Source organism: Cyprinus carpio, chromosome A17, assembly GCF_018340385.1.
Source record: "Cyprinus carpio isolate SPL01 chromosome A17, ASM1834038v1, whole genome shotgun sequence".
NCBI lineage: Eukaryota > Metazoa > Chordata > Actinopteri > Cypriniformes > Cyprinidae > Cyprinus > Cyprinus carpio.
The window spans coordinates 23,156,574-23,171,762 of NC_056588.1; the positions used below are offsets into that span (position 1 = coordinate 23,156,574).

Here is a 15,189-nt window from a genome sequence, read left to right on the forward strand (position 1 = left end):
CACATACAACCGAACAAGACGAAAACACTTCGGTTTTTTGGCCCTGTCTGTTATGACACACACCCATTTATCAAAAATGGTCTCCCTGCATATATTTTTAGAATTGATAACTATTGCATTCTCAGCTTCCCATGAGCTTTTGAACACACTATATGGTTAAGCTTCTAAAACTTTCCATCTAAAGCCAGAACTTCAGACCCCTTCTCCTTGTGGGAAGCCAAAAGCTGGTTGCCAAAGATGTTGACGGTATTGTGGTAAGAAATATGACCTTGCCTATGGAGTGCTGATCTACAAAGTATGAATATTAGATGTATGGGCTGGTCAGACTTTTTGACTGAAAAAAGCAACTGCTCAAGTCAGGGGAATGAGCACATTAGGACGGTCAGCCGCAAGAATGACATAATAGCAACATGTGGTGACGCTACATAAAGAAAACGTTGTATTCCCTCTAGAAAAAAAAAGGATGGAGAAAAAGCATTTTGGTGGTTGCTTCCGAGTCTCATGGTGAATGCAATGGGGCAATTACAGCTCGGTAAACCAGTTAATAAATTATCTGCTGACATGAAGATTTGTATTTGTGTGTTTGGCGACTGGCATGTCTTTACATAATTAACTAATTAAACTCATTATAGTTGGACAGGAACTGTTATTGGAAGAACTGAGAGCGTAACTCTAAACATAGTTTACAGGCCGTAGGGTTGATGTTCTCAGGGATCATGGGAAAGGTTTCCGAAAGGATGGTTTTTGCAAATTTTTGTCAGTCGGGCAGTTTTGTGAATCCTTTTCATGAAGATTTAGGAAGCAAGTCAAGATGCCCAGAGTGCTGAGTAATAATTAACTGATGCTTGGATTGCCACCGCTGAGGTATTCACACTAATGCTGTTTTATTTTTGCAGCTTCACATTTCTGTTTCACCGAAAAATGTCAAACTTCACATTGACTGCCAAGAGGTGGCTGAGAAAGAGATCAAAGAGGCCAAAATATCCACAGATGGCTATGAAGTCCTCGGAAAAAAATGGCAACGTCTGGCGGTTCAAGGAAGCAGTCAGCCACAGTAAGTACAGATTGCTCTTTCCCTTCAGTACACCAAAAGATCTAAACACACACTAAATGATTAATCCAAGGGAATCTACCCTGCTGTTCCGTTGTCCCCTCATACTCAATCAAGTGCAGGTCCTCCCACCCATCCAAGCCTGAACGGATTCGATTCTGTCGTATTGCTTTTCAACACACTGTTGGGTACATGGGGATGTTTTTTTTTTTATTTTCGAGTCCCGGGCTCAATGCAAGCCATCTGTAACATCCGTCTGTGTTCCATTTTTCTCTCTCTCAGTTCCAGCTCCAGATGTTTGATATTGTCTGCAGTTTGGGCTGGACAAGTCGAGACAATGTTGTGATATTCCAGCAATGGTAAGTAGGGATTGTATATAGATTGTCATCTTAGGGGGTGGGTTTTCTGACTCTTTTGAGGTTTCGTCTACTGTTTTGGTCAGTACGTTGGAAGCTTTTAGTGAAAGCACACTTAAACCCCCTGCTAAGAAAATGTCCATTGAGTTTTACAGACTTCAAAAAGATGCTTGGAATCAGAGAAGGGACAACTAATACAGCTGTCAAGCTTTTTGAGCAAATTCCCAGTTTTCACGGCGATTGCCCTTTTCCCTCGATGTATCTTTAGGGAGTCCCTTTGTAGCAATATGTCTCTGTCTTGTTCGAAAGCACTGAAAGTGCTCTCAGTTCAAGGTTCATCTTCCTCAAATGACATAACGCATCAACACATGTTTCGGATTCTGTTAGTGACGAGTAAATTAACACATAACATCATGTCAGACTATGGATTGTGTATGATATTATGTAATATATAAATGAAAAAATACAAATAAAACAGTGTAATTTAGCATAATTTAAAAATCTCGCAAAGATGTACACAAAAATGCTGAATTTAAATGAACACTTACATTACAAAGTATTTAATCAAAAGTCAGAAAGTCAGGTTCCCTGACAGTCACCCCTAATGAAATTTGACCTTTACATTAACGATAATATGGTAAATATGGAAAGAATAAACTGGGCTAAGAATCAAAATATTATATACATTTTATACATTTCTAGTAAATTTCACAAGGAACATTAACCCTCACGCCTTTCCAAACCTTACAGTCTTCCTTAAACACGTGGATTTTTGTTTTCCTTTAGCATTGTCTTCACGGGAATTAAGAGCTTAGCCAAACCCGTTCATTAGAAGGGAGTGTGCGCATACTTTTGGCCATGAACAGTAGCTGAAGGGCAGGTAGATGTACACCACTGTGTTCCTCCTGTGGCCAGTGCAGCATTTAGTTTTTTTATCTTTATTGAAACTTACTTGATACTGTAAAAATCTGTAAAAAAAAATAAATCAAAACTGGCAACTGTGTTGATACTTCAATACACGAAAACACACATGACACTGCAATAATGCAATAAACATTAATTTAACAACATAAGATGAAACATAAAACCCATAAAAAGCTAAAATGAAAAGTTTTGTTTCACTGAAAAACAGCAACAACGACGAACCTGGGGAAGTTAATTGCATGTCCCATTAGATCCCAGTGTTACAGTTTTCACCGTATACAGTAAGGCAACTAATTAACATGTTTTACCTTTGAAATGACATCATCCTGCCAGCTGTCTTTATTATTGCAATTTTTTTCTCTTTTTTTAAGCTGTTGAGTCTTTAACATTTTCAGGAGGTTTGATTTGTATCTCCATTTCTGTAGAGAGACGAAGCCAAATGTCCCGCTCTTCCTCACTCCTGCACATGTGCTCAGGACAGCATTGGTCCTCCAGGCCCAGCGGGCCCTCCGGTAAGATCATTAGGAGTCCCATGACATTTCCTCAGTCTCTGAAGTCTCGTGCTACCGCTGCAAATCTCGCTTCTCACGATGAGGAAGAAAAGGTCCAGAGTTCAGGGACGGGTGGGATATTTCCCCAAAGCCCCAGTGCTGTAAATTTCAGTCCTGCTCTTTACATTAAGCACAGGACTATTATTAGGGGGGCTCTTCTCTCCACACTATTATGCATGGATTGAACATCTGGGGTTTTAGCGATGGTTAACAGCACAGCGTGAGCTAATGACTAGTGTGACTTACTCGTGGACATTAGGGGATACGCTTAAAGGTCAGGAAACAGAAGTGAAGACTTAGGTGTGAACTTAAAAAAACATCACTCTCTTTAAAGCCTTTTGACAGTTTGTCTTATAAAATAACGATCCTCTGAAATTCTTTTCTCTCTTCTTTGTGTTTACAGGGCAGCCCTGGTACAAAAGGCCCACGAGGTGAGAGAGGAGACTCTGGCCCCAGGGTAAGCTTATCATCCTCCTCCATCTCTAGTTTCTAAATGACCTGCTGAAAAATGTCAAATGGTCAGATAGTGAAGTTGAACAGGTTCCTCCATCGATACCATCAAAAAAAAACATTTCTTTCAGCACTTCTTCCTGGAGTGCTGACACTGGGTAATTTAACCAGGATTTAAACTGTTCATTGCAATTGCAGGGTTCAATGGGCCCACGTGGGGAGCAGGGTCAACCAGGACAAATGGGACCACCAGGCCCACAGGGCCCTAATGGATTGTCTATTCCTGGGGTGAACCAGTAAGTAAGCACCAACTTATTAGACTCGAATTAGTAAATATTAAGACCATTTCTTAAGCCTGAAACAGGGTTTGAAAATAGTGTTGGTATTGTTCACTAAAACTCAAACTATTACAATTGTTTTAGTTAATTGAAATTAAGCTGAAAGAAAATAAAAAATAAAATAAAAATAAAATAAAATAAAAATGTTAGATTAAACTTAAAATGAAAAACTTGACCGGAAATGCTGCTTGGCACTAACTGAAATAAAATAAGTTTAAGTACTAGAATTACTAGAATTATTCGAAATATAGAAAAGAATATATATATATATATATATATATATATATATATATATATATATATATATATATATATATATATATCCTATACATGACAAATACAAAAAATTGTACAATGTAAACATTTAACCTAAAATGAAAACTAAAAGTAGAAAAATAAAAGCTAATTCAAGCAAAATAAATATTAATAAATGATATGTAATTATTAAATTATAATGAAATAACACTATTTGAAAATCAGGCGATGCTTACCTTTAAGAAAATGCTTTTTGCATTTCTATCTCAGGAGGTTAAAATAAATATATGATTTTTTGCCAACTGAAAATGCACAATGTTCTACAAATACTCCAGGGTTTTTTATAGACTGATTTGAATGTCAGATGAACACATTTAAAGGGGATGGATCAGGCATCCATGTGCTATGTTTTATGTATGTTGTATTTCTCTCATTTTGCTTTTAAACAAGTTATAGGACACCAATGCCTTCTGTTTGACTTTCTTGGGGCGTTAAAATCTTAAACCTGTCTGGCTACAGTACTGCATAGTGTTGGTGTAATTTATGACTAAAAGACTCGGACCCATTTAATTTAACGTAGCCAGCACTTACTTCTCGCCCCCTTCCCTTCATCCACATATGGCTGAGATGTAAATTCCGTTCAATGTCATGTAACAGAGGAATGAGTGTGAAAGCTTGCTTCCTTTCTTCCGTTTTCAGGGGCGGCCTGGACCTAAGGGAGACCCCGGTGACCCAGGTTTACCTGGACAGCGGGTAAGTGCTCTTTTGTTTGAGCTGTTTTTAAGTGCTTGTGTTGTATTGGATCCTGGAAAGATTGTGCAGTGTGGGATCAGAAGATTTAATGTGTTTATCAGATAAATGGGCTTTATGATTACATTCATGCTTAAATAACAATCGGGCAAACACAACCCACATCCTCATAAGCAGACAGATTTACAGTGGGGTAACAAAACAGAGCGGAATGATTGCTAACACCTTCATCATGACGGTCATTTTATTTTGGCTTCCAAAAGAAAAACACAGATAGAAAACACAAATGTCTGTACTTATTTCTGTACAGGATGAAGGCACTGTTACTTTTCAAGAAGTTTATTTGTACACGTATTCATATGGGTTTAGAAAAACCTTCCTTCTCTTCCATGGAAAGGTTGAATTTAGGTCATATCCTGACAATATTGAAATTGCTCAAGCTTTGATCCATAAATAACTAAATTGTTGTTTGATACAGAAAACTGTATGAATGACATTACTGTATAGTATTTTTCCTTCTTCCAAGGGCTCGATTGGTGCTCCAGGTCCGTTTGGCCCTGTTGGACCTTTGGAGCCCACAAGGGTAAGATTGAAGTTTTTTAAAGTGCATCCTTTGTGATTGACCTTGAACTGGTTTGAACGCTTGTTTCATGTTTTTCCAGTTTTACCGGCATTATCATCTGGCTTTGTCTCTCTTCTGTCTTGTCAGCATATTCAGTGGGTTGTGTTAGGCCCATCTCAAGGGGCATCCTTAAACGTTCTCCAAATTGATTGAATCTTTGCTAATGCTATTAGTTGTGCATCCTGTACAGTTCATGATGGCATATGTTTTTGTTCAGGGTCCACCAGGAAATGAAAGGCCGTCTGGACCAAGAGGTCCATCGGGACCAATGGTATGTAATTGTGTAAGCTTTTGAATATCTGATGAGTGTGGAGACTGTCATGTCAGCTAAAAAAATTGTGCAATACAGCACTTGCATCAAATTTTCTGTTCTTCCTTTATACAGTCCACATTTCTTTCACAAATACAGTGAACTTACAAGGACTTAATGAATTATATTGGATTACATATATATAGACACACACACACACACAAATTAATAATATAATTTTGTAATATAATGCAAAGACATTTACACTTTTTATTATGGCTTAAATGTCTTACTACATTTTTTTGAGGCAACACTTATTTCAAAGAAACATAGGTTGTAGTAATAACAGTAAATGGTGCATACATACAAACAACCAAACCCAAACATTAACCGTATAATAATTTATACTATAACAGCATCACCTGAATATTAAATGGTAAGCATTTTTGGAGCCACTGGAATTGACATTTAAGAGTTATTATTACCCAGTAGGAATTTAAATGTGGGTATGGTTTTTACCACAACTATGCAAGCTGTCATGTCTAATAAGACATGTGCGCGTTCGTCCAAGGCTAATTATAGTTTACTAAATCTAAAACAAGAAACATGTCACTTAAAGTAAATGTTGACATAAAACGTTAGTTCCAAAGGAAAATGTGTTGTTTTCATTTAGTTTAGCTTGATGTACTTACAAATAACTAAAACTAAAATAAAAAAAAGACATATATAAACAAAAAAAATTAAATAATGAGAATGACAAAATGCACACAATTACTAAAACTTTAAAATCAAAATAAAAATTAAACAAAACTAGAAAATATAAAAAATAAAAAAAACAATTTTTTTATACTATGAATAAAAAACGATAATAGTATCTCAGTGATACTAAAATAACACTGCTGTTTATTTCAAAGTGACCTTGCTGTGGTTCTCTGTGTTAGTGATTGTGAATGAGCTGATATTGTGAGTTCAGGCTATTTGTCAGTAACTGAATGGTAATTATATTTTATATGAGTAATTCTTATTGAGATGAATATTTTTAGGGACCACCAGGATCACCTGGAATGCCAGGAAATACAGGAGAACCAGGGAAACCTGGGAGACACTGGCTTCCCGGTATGTACATTTGGCTCATTCTAAATATTATAAGGACTTGTTCTTAAGACATTTATATAAATTAATACATGTACAAATTTCGATAGCAAAACCTCTTATGTGCCATTCAACCTAACCAAACCTATGGTCAATAGCTACTAGGTGATAGTGATTTTGAGATGATTTCTGACTCATCTTTTCTCATCTGTCAATCCCAGGGCTCTGTTGGCATGAAAGGAGAGAAGGGTGAAAAGGGTATGTGCCACTTACATACAATTTGCATTTTAAGTCATGCAATGTACACCCTAGGAAATGCTTTTTTATCTTAAAATACTTTAGCAACCACCCTGCAATGTCCTAGTAACCATGAAGAACACTCTTGCAACTGCACAGCAACTCCTAATAAAAATCCTAGCAACCACCAGCAATGCTTTTGCTTGAGCAAGAACAGTCTGAATTATTCTGTTTTTCTGTTTTCCAGGGAGACACTGCGTCACAGAATATGATGCGCTCTGTAGCAAGACAAGTCTGTGAACAATTAGTCAACAGTAAGGCACTTCAAAATAATAACAAAAAATAACTAAATATTCCAGCCACCGCTGCATCAAGTTTTGTTCATGTTACGACAAATTGCATTTGCTTGTAGGACAAATGAGCAGAATCGATATGATGCTGAACCAGATCCCCAGTAACTACAGGAGTAATAGTCCTGGTCCTTCGGGACCTCCAGGCCCACCTGGCAACCAGGGACCCCATGGAGAGCAAGGTCAGCCCGGACCCAACGGGTTCCCAGGAAATCCAGGTTTGCCTGGGCCTCCCGGAGAAAGAGGTATGCAGTTACCTCACATGGGAAGAAGTCTTGTTAAAGATGGCAAAATAAGGCATCTTTATGTGTCATAGTCATAGAGATTTGAGGGTGGGCTCAAACACCTTGAATGTATTTGTGTATTTCTTGGTTTATTTAAAAAAGGGGGTTTCACAACTAAGATTTGCCTCAAAAACTGAAACAAATGTTTGATGCACATGATTGTAATAGAATTAATTTTCCCCTAAAATCATCCTTATGTATATACTTACCGTTTGACGTTACTGCCAATCAGACACATATGGTTTGCATTTTTTTTAATGCATTTACCCTTAACATCTTAGGATCACCAGGAGAGAAGGGTGAAAGAGGAAGTCCAGGCATTGGCACTCGTGGAGAGAGAGGATTACCTGGACCTCCTGGTATGTCTTTGTGCAACCGAACGCCACCTCAGCCTAACCGGTCCATTCACTGCCAATTATAGCCAGAGTTTGTACACACACTTGCCTTTCCAAGGCTCTTCCCAGACACAGACTATCAAAAACCTCCTGATTAATGGAACCAATTCAAATTATCGTTAACTTGTATTTAACAACTGTGATTTCTACGTTTTTATTCCATATCACAATGTTTCTCATTCTGGGACTGTATTTTTAGGCATGATAGATGACCATTAGCGCAAATTGATGAATCATTAAGACATGAATGGCCTGTTTACACAACTGCTACCATTAGTTTTTCCAAATGATCAGGAACCACTTAACCCCCTGGATTGTTTGGATAGGTTGGCTCAAATGAGTGCTAACCCTCATCAAACCATGTTGTGACAGCTGGGAAGAGGTAATAAAGATTGCTATCAAATAGCACACCTAGGTTCTTAACTGATGACGAGGAATTAACAGAGCAGCCATCAAGTGTTAGACAGTGTTTTAGGTTATTACATGCAGAGGTTTTTGGTCCAATAATTAACACTTCTGTTTTTTTCAGAATTTAGCAGTAGGAAATGACTAGTCATCCAATTTTTTTATTAATTTAATTTAATTTATTATTATTTTTTATTTATATCAACTTGTGCATTCTGTTAGTTTTTGAGAATTGGTATGGTGAATTGGTATTGGTGTTTTGTCGGGCCATGAAGAAAATATAGCGCTGAGTATCATCAGACAGGAAGCAGAAGTGGATTCCAAGCATACAAGTAATTGTATTCCTCAGTTTTGATTAATCTTAGTCAAGTCAAGTCACCTTTATTTATATAGCGCTTTAACAATACAGGAGGGTGTCAAAGCAACTGAACAACATTAATAAGGAAAATAATGACAATAATGCAAAATGACACAATAGTAAACACTCATTTTTCAGTTAAAGGCAGTTCAGCATTGAATTCAGTGATGTCATCATCAGCTCAGTCAGTTTAAATAGTATCTTTGCAATCATTTGCAATCAAGTCAACGATATCGCTGAAAATGAAGTTTCCCCAACTAAGCAAGCCAGAGGTGACAGTGGCAAGGAACCAAAACTCCATTGGGTGACAGAATGGAGAAAAAACCTTGGGAGAAACCAGACTCAGTCGGGGGGCAGTTCTTCTCTGGCCAGATGAAACCAGCAGTGTCAATTCCAGGCTGCAGCAAAATCACATTGTGCAGAGGACTCAACTGGTTCCTGTGGTCTTGTCCCCGGTGGTCATCTGAGACAAGGTCTTTACAGGGGATCTGTATCTGGGGTTCATCTAGTTGTCCTGGTCTGCGTTGACATTCAAGGCTGTAAGAGAGGTCCTCTCTAGGTGCTCAGTCCACCATCTGGTCTGGATACGTACTGGATCCGGGTGACTGCAGTGACCATCTGACCTGGATACAGACTGGATCTGGTGGCTATGGTGACCTCGGAATAAGAGAGAAACAGACTATATTAGCGTAGATGCCATTCTTCTAACGATGTAGCAAGTACATCGGGTGTTATGGGAAGTGAATTTCTCGGTTCCGGTTTACCTAATTAATGCAGCCTAAAAATCCGTTTAACGGATTTGGATATTAGAAGTGTATTAGTGTGTTACAGTATGTGTAAGCCAGGTTAAAGAGATGGCTCTGTTAATCTAGATTTAAACTGCAAGAGTGTGTCTGCCTCCTGAACAATGTTAGGTAGGTTATTCCAGAGTTTGGGCGTTAAATAGGAAAAGGATCTGCCGCCCGCAGTTGACTTTGATATTCTAGGTATTATCAAATTTCCAGAGTTTTGAGAACGCAGCAGAACGTGGAGGACTATAATGTAACAAAAGCTCGGTCAAATACTGAGGTGCTAAACCATTCAGGGCTTTATAAGTAATAAGCAAGAATTTTAAATCTATACGATGTTTGATAAGAGCCCATTGCAGTGTTGACAGAACCGAGCTAATATGGTAATAGTTCCTGGTTCTAGTAAGAACTCTAGCTGCTGCATTTTGGACCAGTGGTGGTTTTGGACCAGGCTAACGGTGTTTGTTTATTAAGCGTGCAGAACAACCACCCAATAAAGCATTACAATAATCTAAATCTTAAGGTCATAAACGCATGGATTAACATTTCTGCATTTTTGACATTGAGAGCATAGGCTGTAATTTAGATATATTTTTGATATGGAAAAATGCAGTTGTACAAATGCTAGAAACGTGGCTTTCTAAGGAAAGGTTGCTATCAAATAGCACACCTAGGTTCCTAACTGATGGCGAAGAATTGATAGAGCAGCCATCAAGTCTTAGACAGCGTTCTAGGTTATTACATGCAGGTTTTTTAGGCCCTATAATTAACATCCTCTGTTTTTTCAGAATTTAGCAGTAAGAAATTACTCGTCAATCCAGTTTTTTATATCAACTATGCATCCGTTAGTTTTTTCAAATGGGTATGTTTCGCCGGACCGCGAAGAAATATAGAGCTGCGTATCATCAGCATAACAGTGAAAGCTAACACCGGTGTTTCCTATGTATTTCCCAAGGGTAACATGAAAAGCGTGAAGAGTAACGGCCACTCGTACTGAGCCTTGCGGTTACTACCATACTGCACTTGTGATCGATATATGCACCTCTTTCATTCACTGCAACGAATTGATTGGCGGTCATATACGTACGATTTAAAACCATGCTAATGCACTTCCATTAATGCCAACAAAGTGTTCTAGGTCTATGCAAAAGATAGTGTGGTCAATAGTGTCGAACGCAGCACTAAGATCCAATAGCACTAATAGAAGATAACAACCACGATCAGATGATAAGAGCAAGGTCATTGTAACTCTAAGGAGAGCAGTCTCAGTACTATGATACGGTCTAAATCCTGACTTGAAATCCTCACAGATGCCATTTTCTCTAAGAAGGAATATAATTGTGAGGAGGATACTACCTTTTCTAGTATCTTGGACAGAAAAACTATAGGAAAAAAAAGAGTACCCTAAAAAAATACGAAACTTGTCAAAATATATTGTAAACCATATTTTTTTGGAATACAAAAATAATCCAAACATCACCCCCCCCCTTAAGTACAAAAAAATAAAAATGAGAAAATAGAAGTAAGCCAATATATTTTATTCTAAATAATGTTCATATTTAGTTCCATTATCTGGAACATCTGCGTTCTTCAGTCGACGTGGACAGAAACCATATACTGTAACACGCAAATATGAGCAGCAGAGCCACTGTTAGGTCAGTCAGCACGCTTATTTTCCTGCTAGTCTCTACCGTAATCAAACAGTCCAAATGATCTTTAGGTTCAGTTAAAAATCTGCAAAATGACCTCATGAAATGACTCCAGAAATCGTATGGGTAGTTTATTCAATAAGAACAGAAGACAATAGTGTTATATTTAGCGGCAGTTCAGTTCAAGCTTTGTTCTCACCTGGCAGAGCACTTAAATTGATAATATTTCTGAATATTCATAACTAGAATGGTCTTTTTAATCCCCTTGCCTGTTAGGGGCCAATGCAGAAGATGTCACAGATGTTGTAACAGTAATAATCTGCACCCAGGCTCCTGAAACACAAACACTGGAAACAATTCTGTTTTTTGCCAGTCAACACGGCACTTCCATTATCAGAAGCGCAAAGCTGGCCAAAAGTGGGTAGTTTCCATGCTGAGCCATGATCACAAAGCCGCAGTAATCCAGTTATTAATTGGCGAGAATTTGTAACAGACATGCTTAGCAATTCTGAACGCAGTCACTCCTGATACATCATCCCAGAGCAACACAAAGGCTCTGAATGAATGATTTCACTCCATGGTAACTATAACAAACACAATTCTGCACTTTCTCCAGTGGACGCATTTAATTACTATCCAGTCTGCTAATGTAAAACCACACCTTTCCAGGAGCTAGAAAACTTTTAAGAAATGGAAACATCTCCCTGGTGAAACAAAATGCCAAAGAGTCTCCATGAATGAAATACACAGCGATTGTATATGTACAGTAGGAGGAAGCTTGCGGGGACTCACTGTTTGTAGTTTGACTTGTGTTTTCTGCGGAGGGCTTTATTGGCAAAACACATGTGTGACTTCAGAGTTCATGGGAGCGAGAGTCGAGGGACAGCATTCCAGTTTGGTTTATACTCGTCTAGACAGAAAAGGGTTGGGGTGGGGGAGATTTACCCCTTCTTCCTTTTAATTAAGAAGTCAAAATATTTAAATTACAGTGCTCGAAATCACTTTTCCCCATTCACATCCAGTGAAAACCTAGAGGCGAAATAAAGGGCACTTTCTTTACCTCATTCTGTCTGCTTTTTCCAGGGGCCAACATGGGCAGTCTCATACGGACCCCCTGGTCCCTCAGGCTCAGCGGGGCCCCGTGGCCCCCCAGGGCGGCAGGGTGGACCCGGAAACGGAGGACCACCTGGACCTCCAGGGTACTGTGACTCATATCAATGTGTAGGAATCCCTTACAATGGACAGGGTTACACAGGTGAGCACAGTACGGTTGATTGAAAAGTAGTCTTGAGCTCTTTCCCAAAACCTAGTGAGCTGACTCGTTGAGGTGGGTTGAGCTTCTAAGGCAACATTCTAAATGAAACAGAAGCCTCAAATAATTTGAAAACAACAAATCCACCTTATTTTTCTCTTTAAAGTAAACATGTAATGTAATATAAGAGCATTTGACATTTATTTTATTAATTTCATTATAAGATTGACCGAATTTGAAAGCTTTGTTCTCACTGATAGAATTGAAAAGGAAAATGTATTGTCTTTGCTACATATACCTAATAACTTTAATGTGTCCAAACAACCATATACAATATAACACGGATTATATAGACACATTGGCAAAAAAATTAGATCAGTTAAACCTAAATTTTTTGTTACCGTTGTGACCTGAAATGTTTGATATTCAGATGAAATGACAGAATGAAGAAGAGCATATCTATTAATGCAATGTGTTGAGGTGAGATTATGACAAATCAAGGTCTTTTAGAAGGCAGTATAATGCCGTCTAGCTGGGCAGCTCAGAGGGGTTTGGAACAGAACTCGAGAGTAAGCGGCTTATCATATGATTACTGTGTCTTTGCTTAATATTATAGCTAATCGATGAAGAACTGATGTTATACTTTGAAGGTAGCGGGTTTTGCCACTGAAATGAACTAACACAATCTTTAAACCATTTTCAGGTTATGCATAGTTTGCTATCTAGACTGCCTGATCCCTTACACATCCCGTGTCAGCGAGATTAGCACTCGCTCTGAGCTAATAAGGATAACCACCATGGATATGATTGCTGAATGATTTGCCAACTCTTAAAAAAAAACAACCAAAACCAAAGAAAGGACGGACTGCCACTAACACCAGCTGAGCGCTACTATATCTACTGGTAGCCAGTTTTATACCCGTGGCCTGTTTGCATTTAGAGCAGCAAGAAAGAGCTTCGTTTTGCTGAGAACGCATGTGAAACTACTAACAATGATGCGTTTATGTTAAAAGTATTCAACAGTGGTAGCTCTTTATGAGGGTGAGATGACTGTAAATTAACTAATTTTGCCTGTAAATGTTATTCGATGACACAGTGGGCTAAAGTTAACATGTTAACAGCAGGGTCATCAAGCGTGCTCTGATAACTTGCTTCTTGCTGACATTTATGTTTTAATTTGTGGTTTTCATATTTGATGATACATGTAGGCAACGCTCAGGTTAAAAAAATGCAGTGGTGTGCTATTAGCATATGCAACCGTGAAGTTTTCGGTATGTTTGCAGATGTGATACGGTTTTCTTTCAGTTTTTTTATATTGTGATTTATATAATTGTATGATACCTCACAGCAAGTTTTCACAATGCAATTTTTTATTTACGTGTACGTTAGATTAGTGATAGTTTGGGGGGAGGGGAATAGTTTTTGGTTAATATAGTGCTCTGCCATATATTTTTTATTAACACTATGTATGAATGAAGAGTTGAAATGACATGTTGGAATCCAAAAACACATGCTCAGCTGGCCAAATAATATTTCCAAGCAGGCCCCTTACAGCCAGAACTTGAAACCTACGTAGTGCCCATACCAGCCCAGCCGTCGGAAGATATCGAGACCCAGCACCAGGTTTACGAAACCAGCGTGGAAAAAGATGCGCTATCAAGAAAGGAAGCTAAAAGTATAGAAATATAGAGTGAAAGTGTATCTCGTGTACTGTAAAACTGCATTTAAGTCCAGATCTAGCCTCGTTCACATGCACATTTAACACAGTCAAGTGGAGAGGCTCGTAAGAAACCTGTGTGCTTGCCGATGGTTTCCACAGTGTGTCTTTGCTTGTAACATAACTGCATTTTGTATTTGTAAGAAACTCATGTTTAGCAACTATGGTCCTATAAACACTACGAACTTATTTGCTGCACATTTGAAAGTTTGCCAAAGTGTAAACGAGCTTGCTGCAGTTGCATTGTGTTGTTCTTTCTCTCTCAAGGAATGGACTCTTAGTTCTTAGACCTGGCTTTGTTTTGTATCCTGAAACCGAATATTATCTGTTGGTATACCAACTCACACCAAAAAGAAGAATTGCATGCCTGTGTTGTATATTTAGTAAGGACGTTTACAATCAGAATATAGTTGTTTTTCCACTGATATCAGTTGAAATGCAGTTGGAATTTGTTGCAAGTCTATGGACATAGAAGAGTTTTTTTCATGTCTGAATTGCACATTGTGAATTCCCAGCCTTTTGTTCTTATTTATTCTGAATCAGAAGAGGCTTTTTTCAATAAAACTACTGAAAATGTGTTAAGTGCTATTGTCATCTGTTCTCTTATTAATAAACTATATTAAAAAATTACATTCATTCCTAAAAACGGGATGGCAGAATTGTGAATTGAAATGGAATTAAATTCTAAGAAACAGCAAAAAGTCTAGCTTTTTTTAAACAAACAAGATAAACTGGTGTTTACCTAAATACATAAATTTATTTTGGCCATAGCTATTCTTTATGGGTGAAATCAGGACCTAATAGCTCTTCACGGTAACAGTTGAGGTTACCTCTTTTTTACAGTCAAATAATAAAGCACTTTAGGTGACCAGTTATACAGCAGTGGAGGCGTGTATTTCCAAAGAAACAAAAAGTATAGAGGAGATCAGATGTTCCTGCGAATGCCAAAGGATGTTCAGTAAGATATATTTTGTTCTGCTACATTGGAATTATACAAGAAATCATTGTAAGAAATCACCATTTGTGCTCTGAATTTACTTGCCACATTAAAGGATATTTGATATCTGATAAGAGGAGAGGGTCTCCGTAAAACACACTTGTTCTGACTGCTCGTC

The 15,189-nt window shown here is 38.0% G+C and overlaps 1 pseudogene; it reads left to right on the forward strand.

Moving 5' to 3' along the window:
• LOC109078110 overlaps positions 1-7,931 on the forward strand; it is a 64,127-nt pseudogene extending 56,196 nt beyond the window's left edge.
• Positions 7,932-15,189: the final 7,258 nt, after the last annotated feature.